The 11028-nt window shown below is 40.0% G+C and overlaps 1 long non-coding RNA gene across 1 annotated transcript; it reads right to left on the reverse strand.

Annotated features, from left to right (window-relative positions):
- Positions 1-4257: 4257 nt before the first annotated feature.
- LOC109311886 lies at positions 4258-9551 on the reverse strand. The gene is made up of 3 exons (XR_002101651.1): positions 8276-9551; positions 5676-6047; positions 4258-5495 (listed from the first exon to the last, which is right to left on the reverse strand). It is a non-coding gene; the product is annotated as an uncharacterized LOC109311886 (long non-coding RNA).
- Positions 9552-11028: the final 1477 nt, after the last annotated feature.

The following is an 11028-nucleotide window of genomic DNA, read 5'->3' on the forward strand; positions in this document are numbered from 1 at the left end:
ACAAGATGCAGAACACACACTGTTTAAGGGTTCAGATTTTCACAGGATTGGATCCTTTTAAAATAGTCTGCAACCTTGCACTTCTGTTCGGTCATGGCTGTAGACAGCTTTCTGGGGCTACATCAGGTGAAAAATGTTGCTTCTGTCTACTTTCTTTATCTCTCAGGGCCATGCCCAGCTACTGGAAGAAGCTGAGCTATCTTCTAGCTGCCCAGAGCACCCCCTTTTCCCCTTGCCCTCATGGAAAAGCACTAAAGGAGTTTATTGAGCTTTGCAGGCAAAGTGTAAAAAACAGGTACAAGTGCTGGCAGTCAGCAACCCACCTGTTTGCAGCACCTGAGTGGAAGGAGACAACACCGAGGTCAAGGACAGGAGATAACACACAGCTATCTATGAGAACCAATGGACTTGCAATACAGCAGGAACAAGAAAAAATCCCTTTTGCCAAACAACCCTCTCCCTCCCTCCCAGTCCAAGAAATGCATTGATAGATGGCAGAAGCCTCATGTGGGAACTGTTATCTCAGCCAATCTGGTCCTGCTGCCAGGGTGACTCTGGGTCATGCATCTGGAGAGGCTTGGAAGTGGCACTCCAGCACTCTTGCTCCCCATCTGATCTAATCCCTGGGGAAAGTCTGTGGGAGTCAGGCAAATCGGAGTCTTGTGGCTCATGCACTCACTGTACCAAAACCTCAAGCAACCCCCACCCCGCCTTCTTGCAATTGCATCTCCATCCTGGTCCAAGACAGTTTCCCCGCTACCCCAACCCCAACCCCTGAAAGCAAAGCAACCCCTGCTCTCACTCCCACCCACACATGGTGTATTCAAAGCAAAAGAATGGTGTTGGAAAGCCAAAGGCAGCTCATGGCAGGAGTCTTCTTATGCAGCCAGGGTTTGTGGAACCTCTCTTGGTCAGGTCACAATGGGTTCAGCATTGCATCAATAGTTGTGGCAGTCACAAACTTGAGCAGAGCCACAGGTAGCACTGAGCCAGACTCTCATATTGAACAGTAACCCGGGCTTCCCCTGCATGACTTCAAAGCAAACAGCCCCCCTCCAGGTACTGAACACCTTCAGGGGGACCATGTCCTGGAGCAGGAGAAAAGTATATTGGCTGGTATTCCTCTGGGAATAGTACTAAAGCTCATCCCTCCAGGACAGGGCAGCTTTCACCAGGGAAATGTCAGGAACAAAGTACTGCTCCTGAATGGACACAGCACAGAAATCTCTCTTCTTTAAGGGAAGGATGGGGAGAAGAGATAGTGTAAGAGTTCTGCTGGCATTCCCTGGAGTGGTCAATCCCTGTCCACTCTGGGGATGGTCCAAGTCCTGGCAGGGCCCTGGGTCGCTGGACCCTCTGAGGGAGCAGAGCAGGTGCTGGACAGGGATCCAGCACTGCTGCAGGGCCTTCTGCCTACCCACAGCACAGCCAGAACCCCCGTCTCTGTTGTGCTGGGTAGAGAGATGCCTGTCCATCATCTCCTTAAAAACTCCTTAAAACTCCTTTAAAAGTGAAAGAGATTCCACAACTTCTTTAGATGCCTCATTCATTTTCCTTTGGTTCAGACATGACATGTTGCTGAATCCTTAGTCACTGTTTATGGCATCCCTGGCCTTGCTCATTCTGAGCTACTTAGACTGATTCTGATCTCTTCAAAGTAAGAAGTTTTCTCCACAAATTTAGGTAGCTACAAAGACAATGGAGCCATAGTTCTGACTGGGATCTTGAGCTGCAGATCTTGGGCTGCTAATGTTACAAATAATGATGCCAATGAATGCTGAAGATGTGCAGGATAAATACTAATTACCTAAATACATTAATACAAACTCAACATGTATTCATAGCTATGTGCATTAAAGGATGATAAAAAAACAATTCAGTGTATCAAATCCATTACAGACAAAACCTTTCACTAGTCTTGGAAAACTCTAAACAGTTATACCCATGACAAGCATTTGATAAAACTTCAGAAAAAATCATTTTTCACTTCAGCCAAATCTTACCATCGGCTCCTGACAGAATAGCGTTGTGGTAAAAAAATTATTAGTATGCAATTATGGGGCTAATAGTAGTCATGATCTCCACTTTACTGTATACAGCTGAGATGTGGACAGTGTGCAGGAGACGTCTCAAGTCAATGGACAAGTACCATCAACGCTGCCTGTGGAAGATCCTTTGAATCCAATGGGAAGATAGACACACCAACATCAGCATCCTCTTGCAAGCCAACATCACGAGAATTGAGGTGATGATCATCTGACATCAGCTTCGTTGGCCAGCCACATCACCCAGATATCCAACTCCAAACTCCTGAAGCAAGTTTTAGTCTCCCAGCTCAGTCAAAGAGTATGCTTAAGAGGAGGGCAAAGAAAGTGCTAACCTGAAAAAATGTGGCATCAACATCAGTTCATAGGAGATTATCACCCAGGACTGCCCCAAATGGAGGAAGAGTCTGCTGCAAGGATCTCAGTACTTCAAACCCTTACAGCAACAGGAGACAGAAACAGCATGTTGCCAACAGAATTGAGAATCTAGAGCCACCCACCCTCCACAGAAAGACGTGTCAAAGTTGCAACAGTCTGTTGATCCTGCATCCGACTTGTCAGCCATCTTCAGATCTACAGATAAAGCCTCATGGAAGATCACCTTCCTCAACTGTGAGGAATTGAAGATATATATATATAATATAATATCTGCATTGACTTCTTTAAAGCCATAAATAGGTACAATTTTCAAAGCCCCAGTGTTGCCACAACAGGTGCATTTAAGAATAAAATATGTGCAGGAACTTCTGCCTGAGCAAGGACTCCATCTGTGGGTCCTCAAATGTGTATAAATATTGTCAAATTCTGTTTAAATATGAAATATCATTCTTACAGTAAATTAACTCTTGGTGCATGTATTGCTTACAACTGTCCCAATCAATCTATCAGTTTTACTAGTAAACTCAAAATGAAACCTGAAATTTTTATTTTAATATTCAAGCTATTTTAGTGCTATTCTGAGTGAAATATTTAATATAGTATGACAGAAGTCAAAAATAAAAAAAAATATTCAGCTGACATCTTGGTCAGACCTTCCCAGGGCCTTTAATCAGAACTTACAGCTCTGAATTAAGTTTTAAAACTCATTAATTGTTATATCTGGACAGCTAGAACAACTACAGTATTCTTTGCTAACATTGACTATGATGAGAGCCCATACTTACAATGCTCAAGCAGAAAGTTAGAGAAAGTTAGAGAAGCAGATTATGTAAAAGTTCTTTGTTCCCTACATGTAGGAAAAACACTACAGCATTGAGAAAATGTAGTATATTTTTCTGTTTTCAAGTTCTCTTTATTCTCCATAACCTATGGTAAGGTTATTATAACTGATTTACTATAGTACCTGTACAAATATTTTGCTTTATGAGGGGGTGATTTTGTAGCCCTTGTACTCCTAAAATTCCTACCAACTCCAAGGGAAGTCTTGCTTAAGGGGTCCAGTTTCTGACAAAACAGACAACAGTGAACTGTTTTCAGCTCTAAAGGATTTGAGTAGATTGAAAAAGGAACTTGACTCATTATTCTGCTTTTAAAAATATTTGTTTTTTAAAAAATCAAATAAAAAATGCTTTCCTTAACACCTGGAACATATTAGAATGAAACAGAAGCAATATTGAAAACAATTAATCAAAGACGCTAATCATTACACCCTTTCATTATGCTGCACATTGGTTATTCTTTATGTATTTTTCTAGATTGTTGGCTACAGCCTGAACCCCAATAATCCCAAATTTCAGCAAAACAGTACAAACATCAGATTTATTCAGTAGCAAAAGCTTTTGTCATTATTTGTGGTTGTCTAATAGTATCTGATTCAATCATAAAAGGGCAAATGACAGGCTGATGTAAGAAATGAATTTTCTTCTTCTTACTGACATATCAAGAGAAGGCCCCCTGCTGTAATGTGGAAAATCTTTTATGCAAAAGAACACACCACCTTACAGCATATGATTACTGTTCCTTTTTTCTGATTAGGTCAAGAAAAAAAAGGTTGATTTAAAATCAAGTAAAAAAAGTTCAGAATAGATTTCAGTGGTAACTGTATATTTATTGATTAAAGTATACATATACATATTAAAGCTTATATACACACACACACTTTAATTAATAAATATACATATATAACATATATATATACTTATCTATATATGTATACTTTAATCAATACGTATGTATACTTGTACATATATAAAACTATAAATATATATTGATTAAAGTATACATATTAAAGTATACATATACATTTAAATGGTATAAAGCCTTGTTTCAAATTTGAAAATGCCCTCCTTACCATATAAGGATTTTTTGCTATCACTGAGACAGCTGCAACTAATGAAGAACTCTCCTTATTACACAAGTGAAAATAATATGCTGTGTGGACAGTGATATTAAGTCTAACTAAAACTATATATACTCGGAAGCATGTGGCATGTAGCAAGAAAACAAAGAGAAGATGAAGCATACTAGGCATTATTTTAATAGTTAAGCTATTTATGACCACAACATAACCATAAAACTGTACATATGAAAAAATCAGTGAAAAGAGGTCCTTATCCTGTAAGACTTAAGTAAAACTAACTTTTGGAATCAATGAACCTGATTCTCAAGTATACCAGGCCGGTTTTATACTTCTCTGACACGAAAGCTGGCCTTCAAATGAATGTGAATGTAATTAATGCAAGTTTCAAAGCCCCTTTGTGAGACTGATGTAAAGTAGCTTTAGTGAAAGTGAGAATCAAGCCCAGCATGACTATCAGGTAATCTGTAACACTATAATGAAAAATGAAATGGCTTCAAAGGCTATTTCTTATTCAGCAAAATACAGAATCTTTCATTTTGGGACAAGTGCTTTACATTTGAGAAGAATTAAACTGCATGAACAGGAGTCCTGACAACGGAAGACATTAAGTAAGATGTAAGAATGACCATTCTGCCTATAATACAAAGATTTACTGAAGACCTCCTAGATCAAGCCCAGTTACTAAAGCATAAGTAGTCTTCAAAATGGGCCTGGCTGGGATTTTATTGACCATCTGCTTACACAGGTTCTCCCTTTATCCCTTCTTAGACATGGAGCCTGGCTGAATGGGAAGGGAAGGAGATGTAGTTCACAGCATGAATGAGGGCAAGTTCTTTGATCACCAGTCCCGTTAAGCAACCTATGGTTACTGAGAACCCTCAGGCCTCCTATAGCCACCAGTGCTTCAGGGCTGCTGTCCAATGATAAATGTAGCTATATTTCATAGTTTGCATTCATGGCTTGTTGCTTCTGTCCCTTGCAGTTAACCACATGAGGTATTTTGGGTGGTCTAGAGTCAGAGTATCTACAAGTACATTTATTCATTGCCCAAATGCCCTGAGAAGACAACAGGACCCCTGCATGAGAGAACCACACCATGTCCGCAGTAATTTAGGATCTTCTTTAGCCAATGAGGTTAGATGAGGCAGCATCTGGAGAAAAGTTAATACAATATAAAGATTTAAGAAAGATATTTTTCAAAGGTACAGGTGGCAGTTAGGCACCTTAGTTACACTTTTTTTCACATCAGTTCCTTGATCTATTCTTCATATTAATTTAAAGCATTCTAGCTAGCATTCCTGAAAAGTTCTTATTCAAATGATCTGACTAACCTCTGAACTTTGACAGGATGTTGTATTACTAGAGTTTGTTGGAAAGTAGTCTCATCCATGGAAGATATCACCACACATGGGGAAAAATTATTTTATAGAGATTATGTATGAACATTTCTTACTTTTCGCCCTTGGATTAAAAAAATGGAAAATAAAAGTTTTCAGCTAAGAAAGAAAATTGAAGACTTGGATTCAAAAATATCTGTGCAGAACCACACAGAAGTTGTGCAGGGCTTTTTGCCCCCGTTCTCTTCTATGGGTTGGGTACCCTGGTAATTGCTTCCATGATGATCCCCAACCTCTTGTTATTCCTCAGATATGCTGAATGACTTGCTGTACCAAGATGCATCACGATAAAACAGCTGTTGCTTCCTATAAAAAAAAAAGTGCTTCAGTAAATTGATGGCTAAAATTCAATGAGCTAGATCCTCAGCTGGCCTGATTCAGTTTGATTTTTGTGAATCTTTGTCATTTTACACTAGGTAAAGTTCTAGCCTGGTGACTCTAGAAAAACAAAACGTCACCTCCGCTTTCAGAACACACTTTCTCAAAGCATGTTTTTCTTGTAATAATGCACGGTGTGTGTTTAGCTCAACATGTCTCTTATAGTTCCTGTTTGGGAAATGATTTTTCTTTTTAATTTCTCTGTCAGCCACACTTATTGAAGCGCACACACTTTAGACAGATGCAGCCTGCAAACAGGTTTGAAAGACAGTGATTTATTTATGAAATTCCTGGCTGAGGAGGTGAGGCAAGCCACACACAAATTTTAATGTAAAAAGTATGTTGCAATGTGTTTAGTAACTGGTGATGAAAGCACAGAAAATACAGGGCCAAGGGTAAGTATCTTTGCACAGAAACAGAGAGTTGCATAGGGGTGACACGTGAGAAATAATCCTTCCTTCAGCCCAAGAATGTACAGGCTCTTTACAGACAAGGTTCTTTGGGTAAATGTGATATATTTTATTAGACCAGCTAAATAGTTGGAAAAAATGTTCTCTGAAAACTTTTGGGCACAAACACCCTTTGTCAGGTGCTTGTGCCCAACAGCTTGCAAAGAACAATTTTTTCAACTATTTAGCTGGTCTAATAAAAGATATCACATCTGCCCAAAGAACCTTGTCTGCCTATGTCCTCAGACCAACATCCTACAACCAACAACTCAGTCTCTTTACACACACTACTGCAACATCAGGACTACAGCCTAATCTGCCTAATATCTGCAGGTGCTTGCTGTGTGTTTTGGCAAGTCCACTTATTGCTTATAGCAGCTTGTCAAGGCAACAAGGATTTAAACTCCACTGGGCTAAGCGCTGTTGCAGTATTCTTTGGAGACAATCCCAGTGCTAAAGATAGTACAATCTAGGGTTTGTCTTTGCTGTATTGTTAGTTCAAGGTATAACCTAAGTTTGGCCCCTAAAAGGGAAGTTACACTTATAACCATACTAAATCTGTGCAATGTTAAGCAATGTTAAAATTACAAGATGATATGAATAATTGCATGTAATGGGTTAATCCCATTTCATGCCTGCACAGCTATGACCTGCCACTAGAGGGCTGGCAAGCAGGGATATGGCAAGGAGCCAGGACACCTGAGCTCTACCCCTGTCTTAGGTGGAGGAGAAGGGCCTGGGATTGTGCATCCTGGGATGCTGGAGGATTGCAAATTGCTTGTTTTATCTCCATAGAGCAGACTGAAGTTACCCTAACATCAGCCAGGTAGCGTAGCTCAGAGTTAACCCTTACCTGAAGTAGCTTCAGGATGCTCGGAGGGCACTTAGCATGAATTAACCAGCTTTACCTTGCGGATGCTTGCGATTTAAGTACCTTTAGTATAGTCTAAGTATAACTTTGCCTTAATTTTAAGTTAAGTGGTTCTTCAGATTGGAACAAGCTGCCTGTTGGGGTAAGTGGGTTGAAGGTCCACTGCTGCTGAGGCTCCAGCAATCAACACAGTGAGGCGCTTCAGTTAACAACAAGCCACAAACCCATTCCCACTGCTAATCCAATCACTCTATATAACTGAAGGGTTATGACTCAATGTGGCTGCTCACACCCGCAAAGTTAACTGGAACAGAGTAGCTTGACATAACTGTCAAAGCAAAGAACTGAGTTAAGAAAATCTGCAACAAATGGTATAAAAAACAAATGGAAAAACTAGGAGGGGAATACAGTAGGAGAAAATGGGGCTAGACAGACTCACTGGGCACATGTATTCTCTCTCCATGACACCCGCAGGAGTTTCACACTAAAACATGCCCTTAGGCTATGTTAAATACAATTGTAAGGTGGCTACAGGCCCTAATTTCCTGGCTTTGGTCTGTGCAGAGCAGAAGACCAACAATGCAGAGCATTTTCTTCAGGGTGCGGAACAGAAGCAGTGGATGAGATTTCACCTACATGTGTAGATAAATGGTTTGAAGTCAGTCAGAATTGCATTTAAATACTAAATATAATTAAAAGAAACAGGACAAATATCCAAGTAAAACATTTTTGAAAGCCCTTTGTGTCATCTACCTAGCTGTGAGAAGTTGATTAGTGTGTCTGGGAGAGGGGATTGCAGTAGCGGAAAAGGAGGAGTGAAGGGCTGAAGCACTCACCAGGTGGAATAGTTGAGGGAAAGAACGATGCCCTGTACCGTGAGTTATTGCAGAATAGTTCCCAGATGAGTCAAAGTTTCAGTCCATCTCTTGTGTTCCGTCTTTCTTCCTACCTGTCTTGAACAACAGACAAAACACAAGGTGAAGAGTTGCCAGGATGTACACTCAGGAAGCTGTTGCATTGGCCAAGTGGGAAATACCAACAGTTTTCATAGCCAGATAGTAAAAGAATTTGCAGATATTTTAGAAGATGTGGCAGGATTTAGAGACATCCTAAAGGGGCAGGGATGAACCAGAGAGAGCGGATAGAAAGATAACGTCCACAGTTCAGCTTTACCAAGAAGCAGCAGAAAGAAGGCGGTTGAGCTGTCACTTTGAATCCACGTGTTCAACCTCCAATAATAAATGCATTAGACAGACAGGAATTAAGGAAAGAAAAATCACATAAATGCAAACAGCTTGCTGAAGACATGACATTCAAAACGAAAAATATACACTCATGTAAGCAGCTTACAAGAGTGAGCTCTATCAGCTGGGCACCCCCCACAAACACTATTAAATCCACATGAGTCAGTACAAGGAAACTGTCAGGAAGAGGCTGTGATTAACCAGGGGTTGGGTTAGGGAAATTCCTTATGAATTGTCATAAAAAGAATTAAAGCTCAACAACACCATCATAGCTACTTTGTCTTTACTCCCCCTCTAGAGTGCAGCTCTATGCAACTGCTGTTACAGGGACAATATTCTGCATGTTTCCCCCAAATTAAGTGATGAAATACATCTTATTCTTTTGATATTTGAATCTATTATTAATCATCAATATACTACAAAAAGATTCTTTACATGAGTTATATTTCTCATAAACCTGGCCAACTGGCAGTGCTATGTGAGTTGTCCCCTCCAGATCAAAAAAAATGTTCAAAAAGATAGAGTGCTTACTTACATCAAAATAATATGTCAGTTACATGAAAAATTTCTAAATAAGAATTAATAAGTTAATGGTAGAATTTTATTACTCTCTGACATAGACAATACAGAACAGTCAATCAGTCACATTCTTATCCAGTAATATGAATAAACCACTCCATTGTATTTTCATTGAGGAAGACATTAGGACGCTCTTTAGGATAACATGTTATAAATGGATTGCTGGTAATAACTGTGGACCTTCATTCAGGTCAGTACTTAAGTAGGTGATTTAACTCTAGTGAAGTCTACTGGACTTATAACCATGTTTAAGTGCCACCAGATTTCAGTATGTGCATAAGGGCTTTCTTTAGTCAGTGCCATAGATTAGGTGTTTATAGTATAAATTGTCGTCCCACCCCACCACATCCAGGTACTTTGATGTAGCTCATAACTCAATTTCCAGGGTCAACCATGGGAAAAGGATAAATGTTCCTGGAAAGATTGAAGAAAATGTGATCCAGACACTTTTTAATATGAGGAGAATGAAAATAAATTATACTGTTCTATTATAAAAGTAATGCTTGTGACCTTTTTTTAAACAAATCTAACACAGAACCTAGGGTAGAAACCTGAAATTTGGCAGAGAAATTGTCGTTAGGGGAGGAAAAAAGTACTTTCAATATCCCAGTAAAAATCCACTTTGATTAGAGAATTACCTGGATTTGGAAATCAAAAACTGGATCTGATACATATAGGGTTTTTATAACAATAATGGGTAATAGGTTCTCTCAGTGGAAAGTGGATCGCATTTTACAAATATATGGAATTTCAATAGCTAATAAATAACTTTTTAAGAATGCAGTAAATCAAGTACTAAATAAGAAAGAAGAATCAAAGTCACCTATAAATAATGTGTAGGTGTTTTGCTGCCTGAAGGGAGGAACCCACAAGAACGATTTTGATAGGGCCCTTACACTCCTAATTCTCTACAGTCTTGATTCACTTATGCACTTCTGAAAATAGTCCTCGTCCTATAACAGTCTTTCAGTAAGGTGTCTTGAATTTTAGGCACATTCTAACTTTATGTATTTATCCCTTGAGGAGGATAAACAGGTTAGTAATCAGTACTGTAACAAGGGGGTGGGGGTGAGCAGGGCGACCACCCTGGGCACTGAAGCGAAGTGGCACCAATAGGTGCTGCCCAGCTGGGGCAGGGCCCAGGACAGAGCCACGAGTGGCTCATTTGGGGAGGGGGCAGGGACAAGGAGAGGGCAGCTCCCGCTGCTGTGTGCACTCCGGGGCAAGCATGGGAGGGATGTGTGCCCCCTGCATCTGTGCACAGGGTGAAAGTGGGCTTCCGCTGTGGGCTTTGCCCCAGGTGCCAAACATCCTTGCCATGGTACTGTTAGTAATTAACTTGAGCTTTATGGCCTCCAGCTGGATAACCAGTTCTCTGTATTTTTAGTTGCAGTGAATTTTGGAATTGTGCACAGTTATTTCAATTCAATCATTCTCCTTCTGTGGGAAATCTGGAGTCTCTTGGTAGAAATGTTAAGTGACAACATACTGGTGAAACCCTAACCCAAGCCGCTAGTACTTCAGCAAGTCTTGCCAGTCTAGCCTTGGTTCAATTAACATTACTATAAGGTGGTTTTTATTCATAACAATTTCCACTGATAAACAGTGAGCTCTGAGAAGTATCTACTTCACTGAATGGAAATTTGTGATCGAGTACACTGGAAAAACACAAGGACCACAACAAAAACTAGGATACACCATTCTGTATTATAATATTATTTCTAAGCACAAGGGAGGAGGCTGGCAGGATGGGATTGTTTGTTTAT

This window comes from Crocodylus porosus, unplaced genomic scaffold (genome assembly GCF_001723895.1).
Source record: "Crocodylus porosus isolate Cpor-Errol unplaced genomic scaffold, CroPor_comp1, whole genome shotgun sequence".
Classification (NCBI taxonomy): domain Eukaryota; kingdom Metazoa; phylum Chordata; order Crocodylia; family Crocodylidae; genus Crocodylus; species Crocodylus porosus.